Raw genomic sequence first — 13708 nt, 5'->3', positions numbered from 1 at the left:
GCTCACTCAGCCATCTTGGACCAATACACAGACGGGAAGAAGCTTCTAGAATGCTGTCTAGACCAGTGGTTCCCAAACTTTTTCATATCAAAGACCCTTAAACTGACACTAATTAGCCCGTGGACCCCCATGTGAAAAAAGGTATGCCATGGACCCCGATAAGAGAAGATTTTTACGGCTATAGCAGTGTATCTAAACCTGTTAAATTTCAAGGACCCCCAGTTTGAAATGCATTATTAGTCTACGGCCCCCCATTTAATGGCATTTCTACCTCTGGGACCCCCAATTTATATTGTAAAATAAATGTTAATTTAACTCTGAGAGTGTACAAATGGAACCAATTTGACCCATTAGGGTCCATTTGGTTCCATTTATACACTCCTCAGACATGTGGCAAGTCAGAGGATGCATGTCAAAGCCCCTTGGGGTAATAGGAGCACCGAAGTCTCATGTAATTTACACATCCTCCTACCTGGGTCCCTTTTTTTCCCCCATTCTGAATTCCCATATACTTTTTTTGTATTAAGAACTGTGATCCAAAAATAAACAAATGGGCCCGGCGGTTTGACTCATATGGATATGAAGCATCAACTGACGGCGAGACATCACTAATGTTACTGCACGCAGCCGAATTAGTAATTTATTTTGCGAGAAACTAACTGGATCGAATATGAGTGACTGACTATCATAAATTATACAGAGCCTGCACCTCCCTGACAATATTATCGCAGAAACCGTTTCTGTATTTTTGGACCACAATGCTTATATGAGATGATTTTAAGGGGTGCAGTACTTAGTTCAGACTAGTCATTGGTTCGACAAATGACAACCTACCTCAAACCCTAACCTAACCATAACCGCAAGCCCGGGAGCAGCTTCCCCGCATGTCAGATAATGCTCCATCGGAATTAAATGCGGATCCCGATTTTAAGATGACACAATGCTCACAATCTCTGGTGCTGCAACCATAGAGTTATAAAGGATAGAGGGTGGATTTCCTTGCCCCCTACTATTAATTTCGATGGAAGTTGATCAGTGGCGTTTCTTTGACTACATAATATTTACCAAGCAAACATTTTTAAACTGAAATATTTGCTTCTGAGGGTGCCTGGAACTAAATATTTTCAGATGGGGCTCTGTGGCAAAATACATGATTTTGACATGGATAGGTTTGAACACCACTGATAATTAGGAAGAAAACAGACATTGTAGAATCGGGTCTTATTGGGTTAACCTTCATAGTTGCCATTAAGGAGCAGTGCCGAGCCTGTCTGACACTATATGAATGTGGAGTTGTTCTTATACGTGATAAGATGCGGTATAAGAAGAAGAAAAAAACGTCTCAGATGACGACATTTACATGGACTTATTTTAACCCTCCATCAGTGGCTTTGGGGTGAATCGGAGGGGGCCTGCAGGGTGTCATCCCTATGTTCCCCAGGTTCTATGTTCCCCAGGTTCTATGTTCCCCAGGTTCTATGTTCCCCAGGTTCTATGTTCCCCACTCACCCGGCCCCCCCAAAGGTTCCATGTTCCCCATTCAACCAAAAAGAGGTTTTAGGTGGGGAACATAGAACCTGGGGAACATAGAACCTTTTTTGTGGGGGGAAGTGGGGAACATAGAACCTTTTTTGCGGGGGGAAGTGGGAAACATAGAACCTTTTTTGCGGGGGTAAGTGGGGAACATAGAAGTTAGAACCTGGGGAACATAGGTACGCTCCCGCCTGCAGGGACCTTAATTCCAACCCACTTTCATTGGTTACGTTATAATTTGAATTATCCTCATAAGCGCGGCCTCCTCTGTCGTTAGTGACGTTACAACAACTCCGTTCAGGCGTTCACTTCATGGGGCCAGTCCAATAGACTCTTCTACATACAGTAGACTTCTATTGGCGAATAGTGACAAAGGCCTGAATCGGAAGTTTAAGGAATGCATTGGAGTCTATAGGCTTTACAGTGACAGTGAACCACGTGACCGGGCTGTTTTCTGCCCCCTCAATGTCGTAACTCTGTCTTATGCTGCATTCACATGGAATCAGACAAGCAGCAAACCGCAAAACCTGCTGGAAAATATTTTAACATTGATGCCGTCTGCCGTTACGTCCTGCTCCCGTCCACTAAAATGAAGTCTGGTTTGCCTGATTCCATGTGAATGCAGCATTACTCTATGGCTCTGGTGACAGCTAGCCCACGTCCATGTGAATGTGATGTGACGAGCGGAGATGATGGGGATCGTTTTGCTGTTTCCACAGCACATTGTCAACCTGTTGTGTTGTTGTATATATTATACTAAACTGTATATACTCTTACAAAATGCTCTATGATGCTCCTTTTCTTTCTACCGTACAAGACTCTGCTCTGCTATAGCACAGCAGCCACTTTGCTCTGATTTATAGGGCCAGTGCATAGGGAGGAGTTTCACTCAGAACGGGTTATTCTGGTTGCCATTTTCCTGCCTACCAGTAGGCTAGTAGGCTGCTAAGCTACCTTTTCCAGCCTCACTGTGGAGACATACATCATTGTATAAAAAAAAGAAATAAACACTGTATGGTTTGGGTGTCAGATGACAAAATAACATAACCTTGATCCACAACAGTAATGGGTCTGCCGGGTGCCCTGTCCGTTTTTACACTCTAACTTGTCCATTCCACCGCGGCCGTCAGAATTATGCTTCCATTGTACCAAAATAATAATGGTCAGATCGCATACAGACAGATTATTTATTTACTGCAGAGAGAACACATGTTTGACAGATCACTCGTCACTCTCGTGGTGTTTTGTCCACATGTCTTCTCGTCAAGTAAGATGTAAACATTAGGAACTGTTTTGACGTGACGTGAGGGGAGGGGAGGCGGCTATCAGATCAGAACACCCGAACATTTTCTAACGGCGAATAATAATAATACCACCGTCAATCCTGAGCCATGGAGTAGAAGAGTTGTGACATATGTCAAAGATAGTAGAGAGATGGAAGATGGTGTACTGCAGTGACAGTATAAACACCAGTGTCACTGACAAGCAAACTTACGAACTACAGACTGGCAGCCAAGTAGCCTAGCATCCTAGCCTACATGTAGGCAGGAAGATGGCGCCCAAATAAGCCAAAATCCGAACGAGTCACTATGCCCTCCCCTATAGAGCGTCGCAGTCCCGCCCCCTTGCATGACGACGCCAGGCCCAGGAAATAGTTCCCAATGCATTTTTCCCATAGACATTTCAAAACGTATTTATTTAAAGACCTTATAAGTGACAAAGCAAACTCTTGTCATCATGACAACAAACACAATATTTTGGACCAAACAAATAATTACAAAGAAGAAAAACAACAAAAAGTGTTGTAACATGCCGTTTTCTTCTAATTATTTGTTCAGCCTGAAATTTTTTGTTTGTTGTCATGATTTGTCACAACAAGAGTTGGCTTTGTATTTAAACGTCTTTAAATAAAAACTTTCTGAAAAGTCTATGAGGAAAATGAACGGGGATTTATTTTCCGGGTCTCTTGAGGGGGCGGGACTGCGACGCTCTATTCTCTCCCTCGTTCTCACAGCAGGCAGGTAGACCGCGGTAGACTGTGCGTGTGTGTGTGTGTGCGGGCGTGCGTGCGTGCGTGCGAGAGAGAGAACCGTGAGCACAAAACCTTTCTTTTCTGGCATGCAGTATGGGTTTAAAATCTATTTAAAATAGTGAAAATATATTTTTTAAAGCTCACATCGCAACAAGCTCCTATCATCCCTATTCTGGGGGTGGGCATTCGATCTACAAGCTCACAACTGGTAACATTGCAACAGCATCTCCTGCTCAGTGCTGCTCATACAGCATTGCGGTGCATTGTGAGCTTGACTATTTCTGTGTGAAGAGATTTGGTGTGAAGAAAAATAAATAGGCCAGTATAGTCACAAGCAGGGGTTATCAATATGTCTGTACATTTGTCCGTGACAAATACTTGGCCAGTTGGCCTCAGTTGAAGACATGATGTTAACTACGTCGAAGACTCCGCCTTTGGCCATCTAGCCTTTATATACTGTACGTCTATGGATGCACTGATGAGTCAAAAGGGAGACGTTCGCTGCTGCTTTGAATGTACATATTGAAGCTTCTGCAGGCTCTTGCAAGGGATCTTGATGAATAGTGCGATTTTGCAGTAATCCCAGTGGTGGAAAGTAACTATAAGTGCGTTTACATAAATAGAATTTTGAGTTATTTATTTGTGCTATTGTACTATTTATGAGTATTTCCAATTTGTCAAAGGTATGGTTTCTCGGCATCTGGCAGGATGAGTGTGGAGCAGAGTTTGGCAATGTTCCTGAGGTGGAAAAATGACTTTTACAGAAGTGTTTCATGAGTGCCTCAAGGTTCAGTTGAGGGTCAATTTTCATCCTTGGTGACTGCATGTGGGTGAGAGGGAAAGTTCTATTATATTAAGTATATCTCTGCTAGCCTATCAGGCAGAAACTAGCTAACTCCAATGATTACATTTCATTTTGGAGCTGGTTTCTGCCGGACAGCGACGGTCATAGACTTTAAGTGGTTAACCAAACAATAAAGAGGATTTTTGGTGGAGTGGGAGGAAGAGGAGGAGGGGAGGGAACGAGTCTCTGCAGATTTTTTAACAAAAGGAATTCAAGGATGCGCTGCTTTGTTTTCCGTCAAGGCGATGTGCTGTCGAGGGGATTGGCCCTGGATCTGCTGCGATGGGGTGACTTCTGAAACACAGCGCCGCAGGGACAGGACTGTTTACATTTCACATTATAGGAACGCGTTGTGGCGATGAATGGAAGGAAGCCGGAAAATGATCAAACTCTCCACAAAATGTTGTCTTTTCACTTTTAAGATAATTTGGCTGTGGAAAAGCGAAGTAAAATCTCTCGGATGATCCGCACTCCAACTCATCATTGTTAGCGTTCAACAACTTGCACGACGTCGTTGTCGCGAAGAAACATCGTATACTCCGCATTTCACTTTTTTCCCATAAATTAATGAATACCCTTCCTCATCATACTACAGTGTCACACACAGGGCTTAAAGCCAAAAAGAATCCCAAGACTGAAAATGTTTTTTTGCAAATCTACACTGATGCCATTAAATGACCCCTATGAAATCCTCAGGACTGAAATCAGTCCCCAGGACTGAGAACGTTAAGCCCTGCACACAAAAATAGACAAAGAAACTCAGTGCTTCACATCGCGACACATTGTGAGCTTATAGGCTACTTTAGATCTTCTATTTTTGCTGTAAGTGAAAAGTGGTTAAGTCTGTCTGTGGGCTTTATCAGTGGTGGAAAAAGTACTCAAATGTTTTACTTAAGTAAAAGTATAGAGCACCGAAATCTGATAATATCGGTAGAGGGTGCTAAGTCCACAGGTTCATGTACTTTTTTAATTTGCATTGTAATCCCCATAGTGGGATTTCAGAGTGCCTCATAAGAACTGTGATTGGAAAAATAAGCAAATCATCCAGGCCGTTTCACTCATATGGATATGAAGAATCAACTGACTGAGAGAAAACGCTATTGTTACTGCTGCTGAATTAGTTACATTTTCACTAGAAACAGACAGAAATACTGTATGACTGACTGACGATCGTAAGCGATACAGAGACACCTCCCCAGAGACAGTTTGTTTGGGGATTTTAAGATGATCAGGGGATGAGCGAGTGACGTCAGGACTTTGGCGCTCTATAAATCCTGCAATGTAGAAATACTTACTCGTTACAAGAAAAAGTCCAGAATTCAAAATTGACTTGAGTAAAAGTACAAAAGTATTGGCCTCAAAATATACTTAAAGTACTAAAAGTACTCATGCAGAATGTCCTGTGTCACATGTTTTCAAATGTATAAAAATAAGAAAATAGCAGATCTACAAGCTCAAAATCAATCACATCGCGACACATTGTGAGCTTGTAGTTCTGCCATTTTCAAATGGCCGAAATGTACGTAGGGCTGATGTGGTTAGTGTATGTTTTGCTAGCTTTTGTCTTTGCCCTGTTTCGCACTGATTCTTATCAGTTCATTCATGTATCTGATTGTTCGGGGAAAGAAGCTTTTTCGCAGTTTATTTCTAGTGGCTTTGAGACTGCGAAAACGTTTTCCGTTCAGCAGCATCTCAAACAGTCTGCGGTTGGGATGACTTGGGTCCTTCATAATTCCACAACCTTTGCTGACACAACGATCGTCATTTTAACCTCTGAAATTAGTAATGGTGCATGGCATGCTTCCATAGAAGATATGCTGACTTCTATGGAATCCAAATGACTGAAATCATGACGATTGGCGACTGAGAACTTGAATCCATGGATAGCGCAACAAAGTATAAATCATGCAGTAAACTCAGTCTGTGTTCGCCTAACTGGCAGATTACCACCAACACAACAACAGCACTTTTCCTATTAAATTGTTTATCGTTTGCTTTTCCAATCAATTCCAAATTATATCTTAATTAAATTGAAATGCCTGGAGCATTGTTTACAAACGCGGCTCATCTTGTTGGTGAGAATAAGGTGATTATATGAATAAAGAGAAAATGGAAAATGGATGTGAGATAAACAAGCAGTAGCCTACAAATCCCCAACTCTTTTTGAGTTTTCTGATCAATGTTATTCGATGCATTGATATTTATTTTTGGCAGCTGTAGCTCAGGAGGTACAGCAGGTCGTCCAATGATCCATGGGTCGGCGGTTCGAATCTCGGCTAGCTCCTGTCTAAGGCCTGATTTACATTGGCAGCCAAATCTAGCCTGAATGTAGGCTGAATCAGATCTATGTCACTTCAAGATAGAAATTCGATTTGCTGTCTAAATGCAGACAGGTCACATTGAATCCGATTTTTTCAAATGTGACTTGAGTCACATCCAGAGGTGGTTTCAAATCCGATCTGAGGAGATCTGTCTCAGTCTGAATGCAACGACCACATGAAGTGACCCAAGTCAACTGTCCAAACGTCACTTGCAGCGCGACCCGAGTGCTACTGAAGTGACGTCATTACAGAGCGCGAGTATTTTCATTTAAGTAAACAAACAAGAGAGAGAAAAACAACCAAACGAGAGCAAAATAAAAAAAACAAGCGAGAGGACAGAAAAGAGAAAACAATAGTGCAACATACGTTTGTTTTATAGGAATAATGTCACTTCATTATGTCAGCATTACAGCGGACGCCGAACAGACGGTGAAATCTGTACCAAAGTCCTGACGTCACTCGCTCATCCCCTGGTCCAGGGTCGCAAAAGTTGAATTTTAAATAGTCTCATATAAGCATTGTGGTCCAAAAATAAATAAACTGTCTCAGCGATATTGTTGGGGAGGTTTCTCTGTATCGTTACAACATTCAGTCATATGTCATACGTCTGTTTCTAGCAAAAATGTTAATAATTCGGTGGCACTAACATTAGCGTTTCCTCTCAGTCAGTAATTCTTTGATTCTTCATATCCATAGGAGTCAAAACGCTGGGATAATTTGTACATTTTTGCAGTTCTTATTTGACACGATATGAAAAAGTTATTGGAATTCCAAAGGGGGGAGGCGGTTAAATGCAAACCGGGTAGGATGTGAAATTGCGTCAGACTTTGGCTCTAATCTTCTCGAAATGTACAGAAACAACGCCATTTATTTCTCACAGAATTGTAGAGAAAATAATGCAGTGAAGCTAAAACTGGAGTAATATCTTCTCTCATCTTAGTTTTAGTTAAAATTCTGGCTGCCGCATTTTGGACAGCTGTTTTTTTCTTTGGCAAAAAGTGCATTGCCGTAATCAAGCCGAGACAAAACAAAGGCGATCAGCGTTTTTGCATCGTCCAATGACAGATGGGCTAAAATTCAATTCAAAATAAATAAGGACCCCTAATTTCTTTACTGTATTGTTACTTTCTACAGTGAACGGAGGAGTGAATGACAAGGCAATGTAGTGGAGTAGAAGTAAAAGTATTGGCAATTGAAAATACAAAAACACCTTTCCACCACTGCTTCTGGGTCCCCACTTTCATAACCATAATCGGCAAAGTGAATTACTAACGTAACGCTGTCAACTAATATTGCAGTAGAGTAGAAGTCCCTTGAGATTGTACTTAACTTGCGACTTCGATCTGCCATTTTCAGCAAAAGCGTTCCTCACATTAACAGAAAACACACTACTACAGAGCCCTGAGGCAGGTTAGCCATCTATGGTTTAAGTGGATAAGTACAGTAGTGCATTTTTCACCACCACTTTCACCTCTTGGACCCATGGCTTTGTCCTGCATTACTCGGGGGTCAGGGACGATCAATAGAAGCAATCGACGGTTGCTCCGGGGTGCCGAGGCCTCTTGCCATTCACTGTTGGTGTCGGATCGCTTTACCTGCATATCATTGCTGTCGGGCAGAAACCTCATATCTCCATATTTTAACCTTTCCGTAAATAAACCCCCTACAATGTAGGGGGTTTATTTACGCCACATTTCGAGCTTATACACAGTATGATCATGTAGGGCCTACATGATCATACTGTGTATAAGCTCGAAATGTGGCGCGATGAAAGCGACGTGTTTTAGCTTGCAGATATGCTACTTTTGATGTGTTCGAAATTTGAATCCTGAAAAGTAACTGCTTTGGAGATATGAGGTTTTCACTCGACAGTGACAATACGGTATACTGTAAACAGTTCTACTACTCATATTTAACGCACACGCACGCACACACACAATCCTCCAACGTCTGTGAGGTGTAATTGAAATGGATTTTGCCTGCTAATTGCTGTAAACACTGCGACAGATCGAGGTTGGTGAAATGTGTCAGTGTACTTTTCCTTTGGAGAGTAATGGCTTGTTAGCAAACGGCACCGTGGTTTCAGCTCCCACGAGGACAGTGATTAAAAGAAAACTCATTGCTAACAAAGAAGTGAAGTCTATAGTGTACCGATATCCTGGTATCACTCCCACTACCCCTGGTTAGTTATGTTTTGTATTGGATTTCCCACAGGGAAATCTTAGATGGTGTCATACAAGAACTGTGTTCCCAAAAATAAACAAACCTACCCCAGCGATTTTGTCACTGTCGTTTATGATCAAGTTAAATTTATGTAGGCCTATGTTTCTGGAGAAGATAAAAGTACTCTTTGGATAAGTTTACTTTTTCACCATTAGTTGATGTTTCACATCCATATGAGTAAAATTGCCAGGATGACGGCAGAGAAAACCAGCACTAACAAAACTATAGCAACCGATCGAAAAGGCAAACTTTGAACAAGCAGGCCTCCTTCAGTATAACCACGAAACCTGATTACACATCATGCCTGAACTCATGAAGGACATTCCAGCCATTATCACCCACACATTTCTTTGAGCAATCTGCACAAAACTTTCTTCACACAATCTATGGACCCGTTATCTCTAAAGACCCAGAAAGATGTGTGTCCGTGAAAAAAGAAACGGCAGAGAAAGACCTCTAGACGTGTACATGGACAAATGACGGCAGAGCAGCAACAGCCTGAATCACATTAATTCACAGCATACAATACGACAAATACAAAGAGCTTGACACAGCAACACACAACACATGCAGCATCTCAGCAAAGAAATAGAAAATCTTTCCAAAGAAAGAAAGGTCATGAGGATCGAGTACCGAAGTCTGACGTAATTTCACATCCTACCCAGTTTGTGTATTTTTTCCCCATTCTGAATTCCCAGACTTTTTTTTGAAAACAATCACGTCAAATATAGAACTTGATCCAAAATAAACAAATCATCCCGGCGGTTTCAATCATTTGGATATGACCGATCAACTGACTGTGATTAAACGCCAACGTTATTGCCGCCGAATTAGTTTAGAATTAAATGAAGCAGACTGTATCAAATATCACTGACTGACTGCCGTAAACGATACAGACACCTCCTCGACAATATTGCAGACGGTCGACAGTTTCTTTATTTTTGGACAACAATGCTTATATGAGAGGATTTTAAGATGACCCAATGTTATTCTCCATAGAGACATTACTTCCGCAAACCAGGGGATGAGTGAGTCAGGACTTCGGTAGTCTATAGACCTACTTACAGTACATAGGTCAGAGGGCCACCAAGTCAGTCATGAACCAGTACAGCCACCAAGCCAGTCATGAACCAGTACAGCCACCAAGTCAGTCATGAACCAGTACAGCCACCAAGCCAGTCATGAACCAGTACAGCCACCAAGTCAGTCATGAACCAGGACAGCCACCAAGTGGATGGGTTACGGATGGGTTATTAGTTATTATGTGTCCTTATTAGTGTAGTGTAGTGTAGTCAACACGTTATGGCTCATACACACTGCCCGGTATTTGCTCCGATTATGCTGTCGGGGAGCATTTTTGGCGCTGGCCGACAAAACCCCTGATCTGACGTTACTGGTAGATCGTGATCTACCTTTTGGCCACCGCTTAACTCAACCTTTTTTGTCCCAGGGCACACTTTTCATAGGCTAAAAATCTAAATGTGGCAACCCTGGTCAGAGCCGTGTTGACTGTTGTGGTTCTGTATGATGATTTAGCTTAGCACACAACGACAGCTAGGAGGATGCAGCAGGCTGATGCCGTCATGTTTAACAGTATTTTGCGCAATTTATGTCCCCGAATTTATGGATATGGACTTATGGCTCCATCGCTGCCTCTTTCTTTAGTAGAAGTAGAAATTTAACGTGTTGCTGACTGCTTACCTCCCTCTCACATGCGCGCGCACACACACACACACACACACACACACACACACACACACGCACACAGCTGACGTCCTCTCCCACCGACGTCAGCTGTTCATTTATCTCCTTATTCATACACGCTTTGAGCTGAGAGAAGCTATAATGCGCCTTTTAAATATGACAATGCTGTATATATATCAGCTGCACAGTTCAGGCAAGTGTCTGTGGCATATTTCACTTTAACAAAATAGGTTTGACAGCTTAAATCCGCGCGGCAGTGTTGTGTGTGTGTGGGACACGGGGTAGTGTTGTGTGTGTGTGTGTGTGTGTGCGTGCAATCAGAAGTACTGGCAGTAGCGAAATAACAAACGCGATCTGTCTAATCGTAGTAGTTAGGCAGAAACCAAGTACTATCTAAGAACAATGTTGATGTAACTAAGACATTCGCTGAGCGACCTATATTTTAAATAGAGATTTAGAAGGAATAAGCGAAATGGTGAGGCGACTATTCGCCCTTCCGTGAGGTAAGGTTTCTCTGCGGAGTGCGGAGAGGGAGATCCATAGGGGAGATCACATTACAGCAGCCAAAGAGGGAGGGGGGGGCTGAGAGCTAGTGACGGCTGCGCAGATGTTGGTATGGGGGGCACATCTTTTATGGGCACATCTTTTCATTGGCTAGTGCCACATCTTTTGCGCCACGTGACAACTTCTCAATTGTATATTATATATATATATCAAGGTGTTTGTGAGTGGGGTGACAGGGCTGGCTTTGCCAGCTCACAGGCACAGCACACTGTCAATTAAATGAAGGACAGCTGCTGTGTATATAAGGAAGCTAATGTGCTTGTGTTCTCTGTTGCAGTGAGAGGCTGGGTCCAGACAGAGCCACACAAAACTCCACATTCCTGCCTGTTATGGTTGTATGTTTAATGTCACACAGTGACTGTTTAGTTAATGTTATAGGATTCACGTTAAGGAGAATTCCATGCTAGAAGGCTTTCTTTGTAGTAGTTACGTCCCCACCAAAGAGGTCCAGGTGTTTTTTGTGCAAAAACTCCTTATTGGCTATTTCCCCTACCATAAGTCCTCAATTAATTGCATTGAATCGAATCGGAATTGAGTAATAAAGTGTGCCGCTTGGGATATTATTTACATTTTGAAGAGAGGATATATACAACAATATAATGATTTTGAGCGATGGAAATAAGCAAATATAGCACATAGCCCCATTCAATTCAATTCGTTTAGGGCTTATTGTAGGGGAAATAGCCAATAAGGAGGTTTTGCACAAAATAACACCTGGACCTCTTTGGTGGGGACGTAACAACTACAAATAAAGGTAAGAAAGCCTTCTAGCATCTGTGACTTGTTACATTTTAGTTTTGGCTCCTGTTGATGACTGAGATAGTTTGTTTGATGACCAATTCCCTGACTTAAGAGGAATAAACAGCCTACTTGAGAACTGCCGCCTGTGTCGTGTCCTTCCGTGCCCTGGGTTGTGACCAGCTTGGTCACAATATATATATATATATATATATAGGAGGCTTTCAACTCTCAACTGTCAGTAAGAAGTCGTCGATGATTATGTACGATGTTAAGAGTGCCCCTCACTTCACACGGGGTGCTAACCCCTCACTTTATATAGGTTTATATAAGGAATCAACAACTTAACTACTTAAAACATATTTTCATCGCACAACGGTGTCATGCAAAAGATTGCGAAAGCTCTCAGCGTATCTCGTTGCGAAGCAATGCGAACTTGCAGATCAGATATTTGATTTAAAAAAATGATTGGTTATTCAAGTTAAAGGAGAATTCCATACTAAAAGGCTTTCTTACCTTTCTTTGTAGTTGTTACGTCCCCACCAAAGAGGTCCAGGTGCTATTTTGTGCAAAAGCTCCTTATTGGCTATTTCCCTACCATAAGCCCTAAATGAATTGCATTGAATGGGAATTGAATGGGGCTATGGGGTGTTGTGCTAATTCGCTTATTTCCATCGCTCAAAATTATAATTTCTTTGTATATATCCTCTCTTCATAATGTAAATAATATCCCAAGCGGCACACTTTACTACTTCTTTCGATGGAAATAAGCGAATTAGCATAACACCCCATAGCCCCATTCAATTCCCATTCAATGCAATGCAATTCATTGAGGGCTTATGGTAGGGAAAATAGCCAATAAGGAGTTTTTGCACAAAAAAGACACCTGGACCTCTTTGGTGGGGACGTAACAACTACAAAGAAAGGTAAGAAAGATAAGAAAGCATTCTAGCATGGAATTCGCACATAAGAGCAAAAAGTGGGGTACGTCCCCATCCAAATGATTGGTTCCATTTATGAGTTATGTGCACATGGGTGTGCACTGTGCGGAGTTGTGGACATGCAATCGTAGAAGCGTCGCACCTGTGATCAGGAGCTTTAATGGATGTGAGGGAGTATTTATGTTGCCACTCATTTTGTCACATGTAATGGGGGGCTCTCTTTCATCTGTCAAGTAGGCTTGCGATGATTGCACCGTTTTTGAATTTATTTATTATGTTCCATTTGATAACACACTACACAGTGGCCTCTATTAAAACTTACTGCAATGGAAGAAATGAGCATGGGTGAAGAGCTTCGTTTAGTACTTGGCCACTATTCTAAGAACCTTTGTTGCATGTTTTAACACCGATGTTGAACTTTGGCAGAACCGTGTCCCCGATGCAAGTCTAAATGAGGTTGATGGATCATCTTTACCTGTCGTTTCTGTGATCATGAGGAACGAGACATAGGTAATTCCTTGGTAAGTATTTAGAACTGCTCAGTCTCTGATATAAGTATTTGTAATCTCTTCTGTAGGTCACATAATAAGGTATAGGTATTTCATCCAACATGAGGACATCCAAGGTTCATCCGAAAATAGCCGATATACAAGCGCTGTTTAACAATAACATGGACATCCAGGGTTCATCCAAAAATAGCCGATATACAAGCTCTGTTTAAAAACATCCACTCACTTGTAAGGTCCTTCTTACCAGCCTCTTTCTGGAAGCTGCCTGGCATCAACTGACTACGCTGAGTGTTTGGAGC

General features: G+C 42.0%; 1 long non-coding RNA gene across 1 annotated transcript in view; it reads right to left on the bottom strand.

The window, feature by feature from the left end:
- The window catches only part of LOC310873884, a 414042-nt gene that overhangs the window by 339714 nt on the left and 60620 nt on the right, over positions 1-13708 (bottom strand). The gene's annotated exons all lie outside the window — the stretch shown is intronic.

Source organism: Protomyctophum parallelum (assembly GCF_964188405.1).
Source record: "Protomyctophum parallelum genome assembly, chromosome: 16".
Taxonomy (NCBI): Eukaryota; Metazoa; Chordata; class Actinopteri; order Myctophiformes; family Myctophidae; genus Protomyctophum; species Protomyctophum parallelum.
Note: the sequence above shows the minus strand (reverse complement) of the source record. Positions and strands in the feature narration are given on the sequence as shown.